The sequence below is a fragment of the Chironomus tepperi genome, unplaced genomic scaffold (assembly GCF_022539635.2).
Source record: "Chironomus tepperi strain 1889 unplaced genomic scaffold, CSIRO-AGI_Ctep_v1 contig_85, whole genome shotgun sequence".
NCBI classification, from domain to species: domain Eukaryota; kingdom Metazoa; phylum Arthropoda; class Insecta; order Diptera; family Chironomidae; genus Chironomus; species Chironomus tepperi.
Window position 1 is genome coordinate 1,903,420 of NW_027226207.1, and position 13,932 is coordinate 1,917,351.

General features: G+C 29.1%; 1 protein-coding gene across 6 annotated transcripts in view; it reads right to left on the bottom strand.

Annotated features, from left to right (window-relative positions):
* Octbeta2R (Octopamine beta2 receptor) overlaps positions 1–13,932 on the bottom strand; it is a 57,092-nt gene that overhangs the window by 38,989 nt on the left and 4,171 nt on the right. The window contains exons 1-2 of one of the 6 annotated variants that reach the window (XM_070635087.1): positions 12,930–13,272; positions 11,568–12,028 (exon numbers count right to left, since the gene is read on the bottom strand). The exons of 1 other annotated variant lie outside the window; for it this stretch is intronic. The gene's annotated coding sequence lies outside the window, so the exon portion shown is untranslated. Of the gene's footprint in view, positions 1–11,567; positions 12,751–12,929; positions 13,273–13,932 lie in introns of those variants that run through there. 4 more of the 6 variants (XM_070635086.1, XM_070635088.1, XM_070635089.1 and 1 more) reach the window with 4 other exon arrangements.

The following is a 13,932-nucleotide window of genomic DNA, read 5'->3' on the forward strand; positions in this document are numbered from 1 at the left end:
TATAAAATTGAAATTTTACATTTTTTAAAAAATTGAATTTTTTACAGTTATTGCTTACGTGCTCAAAATCACGTAAAATGCACCTATAAAATGCGTTTATGCCTGCAATTTACATTTATCTTTACGATTTTAAAGAAATTCTTATTTACATTACATCGTAGAAATGAAATTATAAGTCAAGAGGCAAAAATTAGTAAGTAACTGAGTAAGATACGATGTATAGCATTTCATTAAATTGTATCAGAGAAGGGAAATGAGTATATAAATCAAATCAAAAATGAAGGGAAGCCCATTCAAGTGAATGAGTTAAAGAACAAATAGTTTAATTAAAAATCATAAAGCAAATCAATTTTTTTATCTTAAATAGCCTCAATATTAGCTCCATAACAACAAATGTTTATTTAAGTCTTCTCTTTCTTCTTCTTTTAATGTATTTGTATTAATAAATAAATTCTATTTATGGATTCCCTTCATCATAGTTTCACATTTTATTGGATAAAGTTCAAATAAATATTCCTTCGATAAATCAAGTTTCGGCATGAGCTCATAAATAATGATGATTAAAGTGATGGTGAAGTGAATGTTTTGAAATCTAATTGACAGTTGACAGTAGTCAATTCTTGAGAAAGAATCTTGTTAATAAATTTAAATGAAATGATTTCAAATTCACAGTTTTGTGATACTAATAATTGGTTGGTTGTTAAATTAGAGCTGCATCATTGTAGCTTGCTGATTTGTTATTGATTTTGGTGCATTTAGGTCTATCCCGGAAACGCTTTTAAGCATAATCTAATGGAATTTATTAAGATAATCATGGATCGGTTTTTTTCCCAATTACAGCAGATTGATATTGACTACAAATCACCCAAGGGCACGATTCTAGAGTAGAAGTCTCCTTTAAGGATTTGAACCTCTGCCTACACATCTAACTCAAGTCACCTCACATCAGATTATAGAAATAACTAAAGCAAACTACGATTTAAGAAGTTGAACCTCTGACTAAGCACCTAACCCACCCCAACTCACAACAGATTACAAATCAACCGTCTAAAAATACACAATACCACTAAGCCTCAGTAGCAAGAAGCAAATTCCATTTAAACTTTCATCATACATGACAAATATATGTAAACCATTTAAGATTAAGGCAATGTAACACAAAAGTATGAACCACACGCTGAGAAAAAAGAAATTAATTTGGCGTAAAATTTCACCGAAACATGAAATGATGAAAAGTTTACATCCTAAAGAACAATTTCAACATGTTACAAATGCCTTTGGCTAGATATTGATTCTGACAATAAATTTCTTCTCTCAAATTGTCTCTTAATTTTATCTCATTTTGCTTTATACTTTTTCTTCTTTCTCATCTTGTTAATTTATAAACAGTTCCCCAAGTTATTTGAAACATTCAATTTAAATTTTTTGTGGTTATGGCTTGAAAGCTTTTGAGATGAAAGAATTTGCATTCTTTCAAGTTTCTCGTGAGTCACGAATTTGTGAATTTTATATACATTTTAACTTTAATATTGTGAATAAATAAAACTTGTATTCTCCGGAAGAGTCATCAAGGTAAAATTGTATTATTCATTATTTATGTAGTTTCTAGGAAGATTAATTAATGAGGAACGCTCAAGTTTTCAACATAAAGTTTGCAATTAATTCTAATAAAAATCATCATGACATAACTAACCGACGAATGAGAAAATAAACTTACATTTTCACACCAAAATAAACATCGGTGGGGTGTTCCTGGAATGATGTGACTCTGTAATTGTCATCTTCATATTCTAGAGTCATTCTTCAATTTCATGAATGCAAAAAGTTCAAAAAATATCTCAATGATTTACGACCTTTTAACAATCATGTGTTGAATGTCACTAACAAACGAACCCTAATGGAAGTATGCGGGATATGGAATGTGTGTCGAAGAAATTTTCGTTTGTCACATTCTCGACTACATCACGTTGAATTCTATTGGAGATTTCGGAATTAAATCTTTTTTTCCGAGAAAAATTGTCAAGTCTTAAAACAACAAAAATCAGTATCATTTTACAATTCCTGCAGGATATGCTTGTTACGAGGATAATAGACGGTTTTTTTAGTATTCACAGGTAATTCAATACAAGTGATTTGCAATATCTCATTGCCACAGTGATGCAAATGCTGTAAGATATTTAATCTGTGAAAATTATTTTCACATTTCTGTAGAAATTGCGTTTTTTTGTACTCAGGAAAGGCATTAAAGCATTTATGGATGAAATTCAAACAAATTTGAAATTGAAGACTGTCTGCATCAGCAGTCGATAAGCCTGCCATTCAACTATGAATCTAAATGGAGATTTAATGAAATTTTTGTGATTGGCACGATAATGCAATCGAGTACAAAGCACTGTGTAAGTTTTGATGGTTTCGTCGGCTTTTTAGTACATATTGCCAATAGCAATATAGCACCTTGTCATGATGAAATTGTTCTTATTGTTTACATGCATGGAGGATAACATGCAATTGAAATTTGGTTGAAAATTTTGACACTTTTTATTATTTTAAATATGAATGTCATTGAAAATTAGGAATTGAGAGGTTGTTCTTAGTAGTTTGAAGAACGAGCGTAGCTAGGCTAGACGACCAGTCTGAGAAGTAGCCCTGGTCTTCAACCTCTAACCCTAACCTACAAACCCTGCTAAATATTCTTCAATTTCAATAGTTTTTGGGGAAAAATCTCAAAAAAAACATTTAAAAAACTAAAGAATCCCTTTAAGCTTCACACAATCCTTCTCTATTTATTCAATACAATTTAAAAAGTCATTTAAACACGACTTCTAAATATCATCAAAATATACAAATCGCAAATACTTCACTTAATCCAAATCACAAAATTTAAAGTAAATTTTCACACAAAAACTCAGTCAAGAACCTCATAAAATGCTAAACTTTATTTCAGCATCAATTCGTAAAATGTTCAAATATTTACCATGTTAAACTTTTCATACACAATCAAGAAAGGTACTCAAAAAACTTAAATGTTAGCATTTTTCCTGATTTTATTACATAAATGATAATGATTCTTTTTTTTCGAGAATTCGAGAAAATAAAGTATCGAAATAAACTGGTGAGTTTATCTATTTTGTTTGAAAATAACAGCTATACCAACAAGCCAGAAAAACTGAAAGTTCAATAATTTCACGCTCTCCTACCTCTCAACAATTTCTTTTTTCGTGTGTTTTGAACGAGAGCCGCAAAAAAAATAAGTTTATTTTTATTTTAGATATGAGTTTTTTTACATCTGTCATAATCGCTACGAAAATAAACTCAATAATTTGTTATTTTTTATATATTTTCATTCATTTATTATTAAATCACAAACAAAAAAATTAAAGGCTGTATTAATCTCAAATTATTCTATCATCAAATAAATTTCACGTATCATTACAATACAATCGATGTACACATGCTTCAAACTAAATAGAAATTCTTTTTTTGTTTATTCTCGTTTAGCTCATTCAAAACCATAACAATATCATTTGATTAAATGCCAGGCTTTATAAGTATACACAGTCGAGAGTCGATACAAACTAATCGAAAATGAATAAAAAAAAAAATTGTAGTAAAAATAGTCATCATATTGTAAATGCATTTATATGTTCGAAAATTTATATTGTAAAAAAGCTTGGGATAAAGTACAAAATTCATTCACTGTGTAAACACAATTTTAATGGTCTGTTGAGGTTTTAATTAAAAATTAAGAGGCGCATTTGATTTTTTTGTGATAACTTTTAACTCAAATTTAACAATTGATTGAAGATTTTGAATTTGACAGTTTTGTAAAAGTTGAATTTTAACGGTTTTGTAAAATATGAATTTTCACACTTTTGAAAAAGTTGAATTTTAACGGTTTTGTAAAATTTGAATTTTCAGTTTTGTAAAATTTGATTTTTTTAAATTCAAAATATAACGGTTTTTGTAAAATTCGAATTTCAATATTTTTGTAAGTTTGAATTTTAAGTATTTTAAGTTTTGAAATTTCAATTTTTTTAAATTCTAAAACAATTAAATCAATTTATATTATTTGATAATTTTCGAATATTCTCTCTACAATCAACAATGTCATTGATTCTTTAATCTCTAAGCTCTAAAATATTATTGAAATTTGCATTAGCTAGAGAAGAGCAAGCCACAAAACCCCTAGTTCACTAAATCTGTCATATATTATAATCAAACCAAACCGATCAAAACCAACTTAATTTATTATGCAAAATCACGCTAAAAATAAAATCGAGAACCGATTAATGAATTAGAAATCGTTTCGTTTCACATTTCAATAGAATTATTTCATTTTTCATGATGTTGGTAATGTGAGTAGAATCTATCTACAAAATCTATCGGTCAAGCACATTATTCATGTTATTCAACAACGTTTCATTATTAAACAGATGCAGCTATTATAAGTAAAATGCACATTGCATGTGAAAATATGTAAAGTTCATTTTGCCATTCAACAACGACAAAAAAAAATTGTTCAGGGAGGAAAAAAGCATTCACAAAATAAAAAAATATATATTTTTTTCAATGACGGGAGATAAAATTGTGACACGATGGAAAATTAATGGAAATGAAAAAGAATTTTTTTTCCCTTATAAACATTTTTTTTTACAATATTTGCATTGTAAAGGCGGAAAATGAATAGACTTATGAACGTACGTGTACATACAACGACAAGGCATAAAAAATTTAAATTATATTCAATGAGAAATTTAAAGTAAAGTTCACCAATCTAAACTGAGTTTCTAAGAAATATTGTGCTATAATCTGTACTTTTTGCATCTGTCTGTCGATTATATTCATTACTAGGAAGATGTACTTAAGAGGAACTTTATGAGAAACTTTAAGTTCTTCCATTGAGAATCATTGGAATTCATTTAGTAGAAAATGTAAAGATAAAAATTAATTTTCACATAAAATCTTCATTATGCAAATAAATGAAAACTTTTACTTCCGTTTTTTCGAGTTTCCGTATAAAATATTCTCATGTGAATAAAAATGTTTTGGAACTTGATAAGTTATTTCAAAATTACAGATGAAAAAGTCGGTATAATGGAGATTTCAAATGAAACAAATGAATTTTATAAAGTTTATGGAACTTTTTATATATATTTTTCAATAAAATGTGAAGCTTTATATCATGGTTTACTGTCAAATGTACTTGCTCACTTAGTTTTTACACGTTCCAAGTTTTATTTCATTCTTTTTATTAAAATTAAAGCATTATTTTCACTGTTAAAAGTCTGATATGGATAGTCCGTAAAAAAAATAAACGACTTATCCAACGTTAATCACGTTTCTGCTTTCAAAACTTTAAAAATCCAATCGATAAACTAAGAATTCCACAAACGTATTTCAAACATCTTCCTAGTTGAACTGTCAAACTATAAAAGAATAATTTTTTCCACATTAGTGTCTCTAAAAAATGTGAATATCGAATATGTACGAGCGTCTTGAAGAACTTCAGAAACTTACACTGTCGACACATTTGCAATCAAACTAGAAATTGATGATTTGAAACGCAAAGTGTTCAGTCTCTCTGTCAATCACGCTTTTCATCTTTTAAATTAAATACATGACAGTATACAAACTGTCTATTGGAATGTCTAAGTTTCTTCTTCGAGTAGTGCGCAGTAATATGCATATAGTGATACTAGAAAACTTTACAGTAGTGAATAAATTTCTGTTCATTGAGTCAATGACAACTTTAGCAAATATTTAATTGATTTTAAATAATTTTATTAAAAATTTCCATTTTAATGATTTATTTGATGAGGTAAATTAATATGATACTTTAGTAATTGATCTGATTTCTAGTTTCGATAATTTGTGGTTTATTTGTTTTTGACTACAATATTTATTCGGACTATATCCAAAACTTCAAAGAGTGAAAGCACTTTATTTACATTAAATATTCAAACTCAAATAAATTTCATGCATCAGGTGAGTATTGAGCGATTTAAAGTTACGATTGGTAGATTGAGAGTGAGTTTGAATATTATAGCATAGCATAGATAGCACCAATAGCTTTATTATTGGATAAAGCAATTTCTGCAAAAGTTTTTTTTTTAATAGGAAAATTTCTTGTGCTGGAGGAAAATGGATTATGTCACATCATAGTTGCCAGTATGAGTTTTTGCACTAAGGAATATGGAATATGTTATTCTGGGAGAATCGATATACTAAGTCTGGTTTGTCGGAGCTCATGAGTATCATATCAGGTGTTGTATGAATGAGGTATGGAAAACCTGAACGAGGACAGACTGGAAAACGGACTAAAAGGTTTGAAATCAGCTATTAAAACTCTAGAAACTAACTCATCCTTTATGAGAGGTCCTTAACTCCTAAATCAACAACACCCTCTAATTTATGACTACTTAACCCCAGGTGTGAACAAACTCTCATCACAAAATTTTCAATGACCTTGAGCATTTTCTTCGCACTCAACAAGAAAAACCTCAAAAATTGAGATCCAAATAAAAAGTTGCGCCAACATCCCACCCATACATGGATTGACAATGACTTTCCTACTCATTTTATTCTCCACTTTGCGATATTTTTTGTCGTTCAATTTTGTTTTTTCAAAAGAATGTAAATTTTTGAAACTGACTATTGGTTGGAACGATTTTTTATCATCATCATCATCCTTTCTTCTTTCGACATTTTTCTTTTCACATTTTTTTTGAATAAGAAGAAAGAAAATTGAGACAAAAATTATTTGAAACAGCTGAACAAAATCTTGGCAAACATCGATGTGAAATAAAAATAAAACTTTTTTTTTTGTCTTCGTTTTCTTCCATTTTTAAGCAGCAAGAAAAAAAAGAGAGATTATATTTGTAGTTGTAATCAAATTCTAAAATTAATTTTCTTAATACAACAAATTGGACATTTCTATCGGTTATATTTATATGAACGAGATGAGAAGTTCTCAAAATAAGTTTAAAGTGTGACAGAAAAAAAAAAAATGTTTATACAGCAATTTTTACTCTACACGTTATTAGTGTTCTTGTTGTTTTTTTTATGAACGAGATGCTCAAATATCGTGTTCGATTACTAAAAGTTCATAGTCTATCCAATATAAGTCAGAGTAAGTGAGTGAGTGAGAACATAACAACTGTGTGTAGTAACATTGACAGCAATAAAAAAGCATATATAAATTTAATATACACATAATAATAATTTTTTTGTAGTTCACTTCTTATTTGTTTTTCAGCTCATTTTTCTAGTTGGGAAAATCCACCAACATTTCTTATGCTCATTTGTCCTTATGGAATGAGTATGAATGTATGGTATTTATTGATTTTTTTTCCGACGAAAATCAGCATAATTTAAGCAGAGAGAGAGCCTTGACACGTCAAATACTTTCTGGATGTATTGTAATATTTTGAGAAGAAAAAAAAGACTTTTCATTGACATGGCAAATGACCATAACGATGTGTGACAACGATGAAGTCTTATTATATTATACGAAATGTCGAGACGATTTATTTTTTCGCAAACGATACAATTTTCATCAATTTAAGTATTGGCATCTGGTAAGCTCATCACATGAAGATGAAGAAATCACTGTTAATTGGTCTAAAGACATGAAATTAAACTTGATTTGCTAGATGAGTGACCTTTTCCGAGATTTTTTGCTTGTTTTATAAGAAAATAATGAGGGAGAAATGAAGATGGAATATTGAAGGTCAAAAATTAGCGCATTTACAGTCTTTTTGTAAGATTTGAGTTTTTAATGCAATGTTTCAAGTATTTTGTCTGTTTTTTTGACTAGTTGTTTTGTTTATTTAATGAATCTTGTAGATTGACTTTTATTTGACAACTTTTGTGCTAAATTTTTGCAATGAAAATATAAACAAACTTTATGTTTTTTGACTTCACTCGACTTAAATGTGTTGTATTATAAGATTTAATTTATTGTACTGCTAAATATCCTTGTTTAACTCATTAATTAAATTATTTTTGGGTTTTTGCACTCGCGCAAGTAAATACTAAAGGGATAAGTTCATTTTTTTTTAATTTAAGTTTCAAGAAATTTTAAATCTTAACGTTAAAAATTTGAATCTAAAAAATACGTTAAATTTCTTTTTAGGCAATTTAAGAATTCTGTTTAAGAATTCAGAACAGACTTTATCCAACTCAAAGAAATCTTATTAACTTTTCGAAGACAACATTCAACCCTAAACACTCAAAAGTCATAGAATATTCCATCAAGAAATCATAAACCGTCAAAATCCGCCGAATATCCGACAGCATTTTTTTCCACTAGGGTAATCTTAAACCATGTGAAATCATAAACATTCTAAATCTGTTTTTTTCTTATTCTTATCCTATCTTGAGGTTTACAAGGACTGTTTATACCTGATATTAAGAATCAAGAGCTTAACCGCTGAGCCATTAAGGCACTTCATTTCCCATTAAACATAAATGCGGAATAATTTTTTTCAATAAATGATGTTATGTGCACATTCAATGAGGCAAAGTTGAACTGATATGAAGAAGTCGAAAGAAGGCACAAAAATAAATTTGATAAGTATGGATTCTCGGTAGTAATTAAGGTAAATTTAATTTTCAAAATAAAGTGCGGCAAAAGTCATAAAAATCTTTAAGGTGGAAAATTGGATTTTTCTACTCAAAAATTCGATCAACAAAATACCCCAAAAAAAGTCATAACTTCCTATATGCTTAAAAAAAAAAATATTTGTAAATACGATATTTTTTCATACCGAATCAATATTTTAAGCTATTTTTGTGAAGGAAGTATAATATACATATTTTAAACGTATGTTAACAAGCTCATTTTCTAGGAAACAATACCATAAAAAAATTGTTTATGAATATTGTACAGAAACTGTCAAAAGTGACTGAAAATTTTCATTTTCTTCTTCCTGTATCCAACTTTTTTTTTCCTAGTCCGGTTATGCTGATATATGACAAGGCATTTTTCTTTGGGGTAACTGGCTGGTCGTTTACATCGAGTGAATCAAGTAGTGCGTCATCAACTTTCGTCATCTCCCACAAAAACCCTTCTTCCATTTCATGAGCTACCTTTACTCATTCATTATATCCGAAAAGGGACTGCTTTTCATTCACAGTAGTTTACTGTGCTGGATTTTATTGATTGCAGATTTCTGAATTATGGGGTATGTATGTGGTCATCTAGTAATGACGTCGTTTTCATAGCGGAAGTAGAGGCTTTTGATGATAGAGGTTTATTGCTCGTCATTCGTGATTGTGCCCTGTACAATAGCGAAGCACTAAAATTTTTTTACTACGTAATTTCGTCCGCAGCATGTAAATTTTTATAGATTCTTGATAGAAGCTTTTCCCAGTCATTTTAAATATTTGAGCTTGAATGAAAATTTTTATTGATGAGGAGAAAATGCGTCATAAAAAAAGTCAAAAATAACTATCGAAACTTATGTTCGTTGATGGTAATCTATTGAACATTTCATTTGTTATTCTTCAAGTCGTGAAAGAAAGCATGCAACGTTATCAAGGACATATACATTTAGAAGAGTTGTCAGGGAACAAGATGGAAAGTCTTATCGAAAAAAATTTAATAATAAATTTTGCAGGGATCAAATGAATGAAAATATAAAAGCTTTAGGGGTAGAATATGTATGTATACGTGCTCGATTTTCGACAACATAACTCGTGTCAAAAAAAAAATCAATGAACTTTAACTTTCTTTTCTTTGCCTTTCTCTTGTTCTTCATTTTCATTTTTTTACACACTTTTTCCATTCCATAAAAAGTGCCTTTTTCCTTCACATTCCTAACTTATAAAAGAATTGTAATTTAATTCCTATGAATAACTTTTAAGATCTAATTTCCAAATATATATAATAATAAAAAGAGAGGAAAAAGTCGAAAAATGCTAAAAATAAGAAGTGGAAGATCAAACAAAAGTATAGAAAGTGAAATGGAAATGAAAAGAGAATTTTCCAAAACTTTCACGCATATTTCTCGCATCTCAAAAGCTCCAGGCGAGAAATCACGCAATTTATCGCGAATATGAGGCGAAAAATGAACGAAAATCCCGAGTGACACATCTGAAGTCATGCGACGACTAAATGACATTTGTTTTCGTGATCTTGAACTTCAGTGGAAAGCAATCATGAGGAATTTTTTTGGGTACGAAAGTAAATGGTGATTTATATTTATATTTGTCTGTAGGCTGTTTTGTTCATTTTTCATTCTGTCTTCTGGAAAGCGAAATGCAGCAATTTAATAACAAAAGAAATTTAAATTTTGAACGTCGTTTGTGTTGGAAAAAAGTTTGCAATAAAACATGAAAATTAATACAAACAATTCGCATTATTTACAAAAGATACAGCATAAAGCACAATGTACAAAGGAAGCAGTAATATTTTTTTTTTGCACAAAAGAATAAATAAAGAATTGTTTAAAAAACTTCTGAATCAAGGACGAAATTGCTTCAGGAATTTTTGCAATATTTTTTAACGTAAAACGTCTTAATAAAAAATTTTTTACTTCGAAAAAAAAGTAAACTTTTTCGTTGAATGAGCTTTAAACATTGTCATAGCTTTATTTTTTTCCCATGATTTATTAGGGTAAAAGTTCGTTTTTTAGCTAAAGTGGGAAGTTAATTGCAGTAATAAATAATATAAATATTTATAGAAAAACTTTTGTTTTAAAGTTGGTGCTAAATTCAGCATAAATATTGTTGTTACTTAAGTAACACGTCTTGTCCAGACAAAATATGAGCAAACACTGTCTGTATTGTTAAAATGTTTCAAAACAAAGCTGTATGCAGTATTAAACAGATCATTTTTAATAAATATTGAGTCGGAGTAAACATTGAGTCAAAATATATAGGTTGAAATGGGACAATTTTAAGATATATCATAATAAACATGATGTCATGATATAAAGAAACTGCAAAATAACTTTTAAGTCGAAAAGTCAGAGTCAAGTTGCTCGACTGCTTAATTCAGAAGATGCATGGGTTCAAATCCCACAGAGAAAGATTACTTCATTACTTCTTTAAGTTATTTTTAATATTTTATCATGTCAATTCTATATTTTAAGCTTAAGTTCACTAAAAATTTCATGATCAAGCTTTTACCCACCCAGCTACAGATTATAGCAATCCTTTCATACAAACTTTAGATGCAACGCGAAATTTCCACAACGTGCCACCAATTTAAGAATCAAATTTAACAATATTGTTTCCATTTTTTTTAATGTACAACTCAAGAATCAAGGTTGACGCCAAGGCTTGATGTTCAAAAATAGGAAATTAAATGTGGCAATGATTTTTGTATGAAAAAAAAACTTTCCACACGAGTAGGTACGACGCTTCTAAATTAAATTATAATAAAAGTTGTATCATTTGTTATTCATTCAACAATTCACCATATTTAAAAATGATTAAGGCACTAAAAAGTACTTGATTCTCCCCCAATGTAGATTAAAATGTGTTGCTCGGCGGTGAAAATTGATACATCTTAAGATTATGGTAAGTAAAAATGTTGGAAAGTCAAAATTTAATTTTCTCACCCTTATTCGATAACGATATTCTCCATATATCCATATACATAAATAAATAGAAACTTCCTTCCTTATTTCATTCGACGAAATTTTTCATTCTTATAAATTTTTTCACTTTTCATTCTTTTCTTATTTATTTTATGTTATTTTCTTATACTTTATTCACTTTAACAATATTTATAACAATTATATCTATCTTTATAGATGTATATGTATATTTTTTGCTATTATTATATCCATTCAATACAATATTTTATTATTTATTTTTGTATCCTTGACTATCTGCTTTTGTTATTATTATTGTACATTCATTCTAAATAACGAAAAAAAAAGACTCGTGATATCGAAAAATGTTAATCGCTTTTTATTTTCTCTTTTATGTTCAGTACTGTATTTGTTTATCCTGCACTCCTCTTATTCTCTTTTTCTTCCTTTATCAAGCTGTGAAATTTCATTGTCTTCATCATTATCTAATAAGATTTCATTTCAAATATTTGTATATTATACACAGATACAGCCAAAGTTTCACTTTTATTTTTTGTTGTTGTGGCGTATCGCTTTTTGTCAGTGGCTGTTAAACTTTTTTCGACATGCAGAACAATTTTTATTAAGGACGAAAAATGTTCGTGCCTCAACAAAATTATTATTGTAAAGGTTCACAGTTCCTCAACGACATAGAACATGCTCAACAATACCGTAATAAGCTTATAAGTGCTACACGATACCGCTGTTTGTTGAGTTTTGGATCCTTCAAGGTATCCTTGATAATACAAGGTAAAGCTAGTCTGGTTAAGTTAATCATAGTCAATGCTACTATGAATCACTTTTTGTTTTTCTCCTTAGGCATATCCACTTAAAATGTGAAAAACAGCCTCAAGTGTTTATTCCACGACCAAAAGTTTTCCAGCCACTGACTTATGTAATAAAAACCGAATTGCGGCGAAATAAAAAAAATTGTCAAAAGTTCATTTATATTCATTTCAGCATGCTTGAGAAGCTATAATGAGACATTTTTTTTCCAAAAGTGATTTGCATGCTTTTTTGTTAAGCTCTCATGAAACTATGTAGGACCAACAGCAATATTCTCAGCACTCAGTCAGCACCGCCGCGTGATGATCGAAATAGAATAATAAAATAAGGAAATGGAATCAAAGATATAGGCGCACATGGTGAGTGAACGACTGAGTAAAAGGAAACATATCGTCTACCATTGGCTTTAATTGAATGACTGCAGCGCATATTTCCCTACTGGGCAATTTGTATTATAATTGAACGCTTCAAGCATTAATTGCTACTTTGTTATTCATCACCGATTTTATTACTTTAACATGAATCATTTGGTTCAAGAAGTGATTTAATGAATCTTTTTACTTTTACTTTTTGTGGGCTGAGAGAATTTACATAGCAATTTGCAGCTCAGACTTTTTGACTTAAATCTGAATATTTTTATTGTTAAGCTTATTGTATAATTATTTACTAACATTTGAACAGCTTTTTGTAGTGCAATCATAAAAATTTTTTAATCATTGATTTTTACGACCATCGTTCCATTTCTACATAATCATTTTTAGTGAGCTATATCTAGATTGGTCTCGATTCTAGATGTAGAATTTGATCTTGATGAAAATGTGAGATTTATTGGAGAATTAATTTTCATGACTATTGATTTCAAAAAGGCAAATTATAGAGAGTTTATTATCAGATTAATTGGAGTAGATTTGTCATATTTTTTTATTATTTGAGGATATCCTCTAGGCTATACTATTCTTCTATTTTATGTGTGCCTGACAGAAATGTCAGCAACACACTTGTGTTCCGCGACACACAGTTTGGACAACCCTGGTCTATAGCTTCATATAGTATAGCGCAGCCCTTAAACGAAATGTCCTCAAACCCATTAAGACTGAATCGTGAATCCAAACTAACACGTTAAGGAACAATTTCGAAATGTTCGACACTTTAGTGCCTTATAAAAAACGACATAAGGCCTTTTTACTAATGACAAAATTGAACAATAGCCCAAAAAAAATGAACAGTCCATTCAACTCTAACCCCAACAAAAAGAACAGCATAGAATTCCCAGTGTCAGTTCCAATACTTGACTTATCAACTTAATGAATATTTCAATCAATTTCAGAAAGGTTCTTTAATTTCTTTCCCTTTTTTTTGTGCTTGCTCCACATGGGCATCAATAAATCTTAATTTTCTTTCCATCCAACGGTCTAAAATTTATTGACATTTTGCAAAAGGTACAACTTTTTTTTAAAATAAATGAAGAAAAAGGCACTCCAATGCATAAGATGTATGAGAATGGAAGCATTACATGTAGTATTAAAATAAGGCAATAAATATTTCCGCGACTGACAAATCGTGA